Here is a 6,000-nt window from a genome sequence, read left to right on the forward strand (position 1 = left end):
TATGTTTTGACCTTTATGATTTTAATGTATAAGGAGAATACAGATGTCAGCCAACTGCGATTTCTCTTTCAGATATTAAAATCCCTGTTTTGGCTGATATGATATTAATTTGGGTATAATGTTCATGCTGCTATCTTTCTGGCATTTTTAATAGATGCTATAAAGTGGTGACATGAATTTCCCCCGTTTTTAGGTTAATATGGTGTTATCTGTTTATGTATAGTAAGAACATACGATGTGACAGACAGTGACTCTTTAACTAAAACATTCATATGAAGTGAATGGTGGGATGTCTGTTGACCATTGAGAATATCCTCATGAGGTAGGACCTTACCCTGCTGACATAGGATAGTCCTATCTATGTCAAGGGCGGTCTTACTGGTAGGAAGTTCCGGGTCATTCAGATCCTCCCCTTCCGGGTTCATTGATCCTGCGGCCGTTCCTGATTGGAGGCTGCTAGCTGAGAGAGAGGCTTGGTTGCCTGCTCTGTAGGCATATAAGGCTGACGTTCAGTGCGTCGCCCGTGCCCTTTGACAACGCCATCTGTGGCGAAATCGATCAGGGCGGAGCCACGCACCGAACGTCATTGCGTTTTACGTGACCCCGGATGCACGGGCGCACGTTTTTTATTTGTATCTGTTTGCTTGTTTTAGCCGGCAATTTTAAATTATATGTACCGCTGTGTATATGTTGCACAATTTTTAATAAATATTTGACGGTACTTCACATTCTGAGCCTATTTCTTCCCCTGGTTCGCCGGATGGACGTGGAGCCGTTAAACACATTGGAGAGGATATTCTGCCTGTCAGCTGTGACCGAGTTCTCTCCATGACCTGAGTGGATCGACACGCTTTTTATGATCGTGGATCTGGTAAGAGCACACCCTTACTTACCTCTCGGTGGGAATATATGTTTCTTCTGACCAGAGACCAGAGGCTGTTCAATATTTGGATCATTTTATTACTCTGGAACATTTTGGACTGCCTAACAATTGATTAGTATGCAATTCTAATGGACTAACAAAGTTTTCTAAGCGTTTGGTCCCAAATAGCAGATTGTTGTATTTACTCCGAAAGGTTTTTTCCATGACTGTTTGGGCATCATCCCTTTTTTTTTTTGCAATTTTTGCACTAGCACTTTATTTATTTATTCATTTATGCATTTATTTATTTATATTATTTTCGCATTAAGTTGCGACTCCTAGCGCAACTCATCTTTTTTCTTTTTACGTGTATATCACATGTTTAGCGTTGCTGCTGGAATTACTCACTATTTATTTATTTATTTATTCATTTATCCATTTGAAATTCATTTATATTCATTCTCCTAGCGCGAGGAAAACCCCCCCCTCTTTCCTGTATTTGTCAAGTGTAAGTTAAAGAAATTTCCCAAACCATTAGCTAATGGTGCGGGGTAGTGTTGATCATAAACATTACCTCAACTATAAATTTAAGAAGTTGCCGCAATGTCTGGGGATTCTTGACATCGAATTGTCAACCCTCACACAATTAATAGTACTTCACTAAGCTTGGGGCAAAGGTCACGTCAATCTATTCCAGAAACTATTCCTAATATAAGACTGTCCCTACAGGTTTAAATTGCCATTACTCAAGATGGCCCCATACTTGGTTGCTATGACAACCTACTAAAAACATTTACATTTGACATCATCAGTCACGTAGCTGTGACACACACACACCCACTTTTGGGAGTAAGATAAAAGTAGCAGCTAATATAGCAGGAGAAAAATCAGGATCTCTGGAAAGCACTCGCTCTCTGAAAAGATCTCTCTCGGGGGTCTACATCTGAAGGAAGCTGGAAAGGGGATCTTGAATGCAAACATGTAGCAATGCTGGAATGAGTCCTGTGGAACTCATAACAGAATCTTCTCAAACAGACAGAACTCATAACTACTGGTAACGTATTAGTTTGTTTATTTTACCGGTTTGGTAATGGAAGTGTTTTGCATACACATAACTAAAACCATTTAAATATATATGGCAAAGCAATTTGGAGTTATCTTATTTTTAACTGCAGTATGAAATAATTATATTCCAAATATAAAGAGACATACACAATTTTTGTTTGTCTTTAAAAAGCTAAATGCCCACAGTTGTACAATGGTTTTAGGGTGATGTCTGTGTAAAATAAATTCTCTCTAAATTTAACATAAGCTTTGATCAAATTATCTATATGCATAATATAACACTTTGTTTATGCATTTAAGAGGGTAAGAGGAGATCTGTTTGTTTTTGAGAAGAGATAACATAATGTAAACAAGAGCATTTATCTAAAGCCGTGAAAGTCACAGGAAGCTATTAACGGAAGATTATTTTACAAGTTACCAGGTTTTAAATATACAAGGATGATTTAAGTAAGGACTGTGAATATACCTTGTCATATAATGTAAATATTATCTGAACATTTAACCATCATTTATCTCTGATTGTAGAAGTATATCAATTATTTGTTTTATCATGAATTATACCTGATTTAAATTTTGCACTATATCTTTAGTTAATAAATATATATATTTTAAATATTCATTTGTGTTACTTGTCTTCAAACCAGCACGGATCAAAGAACTTAGAATGTATTGGTTAATATTGTAGGAAGTTGTAAATCTCCCAATTTAAAGATTTACATATTTCCATAAATACAATAATATTTTAATATTTCAGTATAAACATTCTGACAGTATTTGGAGGCACTATACCGAGATACGTCAATGATTCTGACAATATACAGACCACTCTGTACCTTGACACCATACTGTACATTATATACAAACTGGTCTTCTTATACCATGACTCATACTGAACATCATATACAGACCAGATCTATATATAATGTACAGTATGTTGGTAATGGATCATAGCTGAGCCCAGCTGTGTATGGAGGTAGCGGTGCCCCAGTATGCATTCACTATATCAGCAGCTGGGATGGAGATTGGGGAATGGTGAGCAGGCAGACCACCCTTCTCTACCACTGACTGCCTGCTGATCCAGGCAGCTGGGGCTCCAAATAATGAGTGCCAAGCTTTGTATTGGGGGGGGGGATCACCGTCCCATTACAGACCAGGTCCTATACTTTTAATTTTCTGAACTCCTTAACAGGATCTGGGATCCTCTGTGTCCCCCAAGCACCACCCGCCACTGAAAGTCTGGCCTTCGGGGAGAGGGAGAGAAGCTCAGGGAATGTGATCAGATAAGTGATTACCAATGAGTCACAGGGTGCTTCACTGCGGCCACTGACCAACAATGGGGAGGTTGTATGAGGGTGGGGGGGAGAATGGCCCTGCCACTGACCACCAATGTAGGGGGGGTTTGACACGAATGCTGGGGGTTATTATTGAGGCCACTGACACCATAGTTGGGGGTTATTATTGCATCCACTGACACTAATGCTGGAAGTTTTTATTGCTGCCACTGAATCCAATGATAGGGTTTATTATTGCGGGCCACACTAACACCAATGCTGGGAGTTATGTGGCCACGGAAACCAGTACTGTCATCAATGCTGGGGATTATTATTGTTGCCACTCACCTCAGTGTTGAGGGTTATAACTACAGCCATTGACACTAATGTTGGGTGTTATTATTGCTGTCATTCACCCCAATGCTGGGGGTTATTATTGTTGCCCTTGACACTAATGCTGGCTGGGCTTGTTCGTGTGTCCAGTCATACATACAGTATTCTGGGGGTTATTATTGTTGTCACTGACACCACTGCTGGGGATTACTATTACAGCCACTGACCAATAATAGGTGCTTATTTAACTCCAATTTCCTGTTCAGTATGCAGAGTACTGCTACTACTAGTCCTGAGCTGCCCAGCCATACCTTTCCAGGTAATAGTTTATAATAGACATGTGTAATTTGTTTTGTTACAAATTTCGTTTTTAGACTAAATTCTGCATATTCTTTCATTCGGGAGCATCCGAATGAACGAAAGACTCTTGACGAATGCATATGAAAATGAATTGTCAGAAAGAAGGAAAACCCGAAAGAACGAAAATCTGAAAGAATCGATTACATTTGGATAATTTTGTTTTTCATATTTTCGTGCTTTCCAATTATTTATTATCACTGAATATAAAGAAATAATTGATTAATGCATTCATATTCGTATTTCTTTTGGATATATTTGGATTAATTTGATTTTTGTATGGACAGTGTTGGTGTGTTATCTCTGTCCAATGAGATTGTACCTTATTCCCGTGTGGGTTTTTCTGTGTCAGACTGCATTCCATCCAGAGTCCAGACAGGGTGTGGTGGGCCAGTGGCACTGTTTTGTTGGATTTGTGAGTCTCTTGTGACATGGAGAGTGAGAAATAAATATAGCTCCGAAACCAAACTAACGAAAGTTACGAATGATTAGGAATACATCCACCAATGTCTGAATGAAGGAAGGGTCCAAGCCCAAAGTAACGAATGCTGTATCTTAATGAATGGAACATAATGAATACGAAAGCATCCTAAGCTACGAATTATCCAAAGTAACGAATGCTGCATCTAAACGAATGTAACAGAACAAATACAAATGCATCCGAAGTTACAATAGAGCCGCATTAACGAATGCTGATCATAACAAATCCGATAAACAAAAAATAAATAAAAATGGATGAAACGAAAATGATTTTTTTTATCGGTAGTGCACATGTCTAGTCCATAATTGGAAGATTCCTTGCAAGGTTGATTCCTGTGCGGGAGCTAGCAGGTTGCTGGTGGTTACATTTTCACTGGTGGTCTTCTTGCTTCTTTCCAATGCAGTGCCTGCTCTGACTCCCTGAGCCAGTATTTCCCCTATTTATATACAGCATAGAGTGGAGGACAGAACCCAGAAAAGCTCAGAAAAAAAAAAATGTAAAACTAAAAAAAAAAAAAAAAAAACAGTAACCATTTCCCATATGGGCTACTTAGCACTAAAATCAGGCACCTGCCTTCAGAGTGATTGGCCCTAAAAAATATTTTTGCCTTAGTTCTATTGTTTCCTTGACATGAAACCAAAAGCAACAAATGATCAATACACTGATTGACTAAATGCATAAAAATAACTGGATATTGACATTTATAGGTAATAGCACCAAGAATTGTTGATCCAGGGAACATCCAATTGGATCAGAAGGAAATTACTTTTTCCCCTGGAGCAAATTTGACCATGCAATTTTTAGGGTGTGTGTGTCAGGACCTGGGCTTGAACCCGGGATCTATTCTGTGTCCAGCATTGACTCTTCCCACTGAGCTATCTGGAATGCTAGACAGCACCCTGATCTATTGGACAATCCTATCTGATTAGAAAACTTCCTATAAAAGCCTTGTCTCAGGTTCCTCTTTGCCAGGTTATGGTGCCTTCTCAGGCAGTGCCTTGCTCTTGATGTCTCTGCTGCCATCTGTATTTTGCTACCACTCATGATTGACCCTTGGCTTGTTCCTTGACTACTCTACTGCCTGATCCCAACCTGCAACTACTCATTACCAACCTTTTGGCTTGTTTACTGACCACACTGCTGTTTAACCCTTATCTGCTCATCCGCTACTGGACCCGGCTTGCTCACACCCTGGTAGGGCAAACCTGAGGACCACAACCTGGTACTAGCTCGCAGCTAAATCCCTCTCCACCATCAGGAGCTCTGGTGAACACATGCTAGTACTTCGAATCTGCACCTCAGGTGAGTCTGTGTCATCTGCCAGACTGCCTGCCTGTATACCTATTTTGCTGGTCGGTAGTAGTCCTGCAACTGCTATAGCTACTGGTCTTCAAGCCTGGACACCAAAATTGGGTGGTTTTTAATCTCCACAAGCTTTTTTAAGCATACACTGCAATTTACTAGAAATATTTACATTATCTCACCAAACTTCTATTAACACGACTGTTATTGAACTTCGCTTTTCTAGTGCTGTCTTACGTGTTGTACATCACCGCATTCTGTGACCGCGTGTATGCAAGACCAGTTTGAACCAACATCCGTCGGAAATGTATCCACGGTTTTGTTGTCAG

The sequence above is a fragment of the Rana temporaria genome, chromosome 13, assembly GCF_905171775.1.
Source record: "Rana temporaria chromosome 13, aRanTem1.1, whole genome shotgun sequence".
NCBI classification, from domain to species: domain Eukaryota; kingdom Metazoa; phylum Chordata; class Amphibia; order Anura; family Ranidae; genus Rana; species Rana temporaria.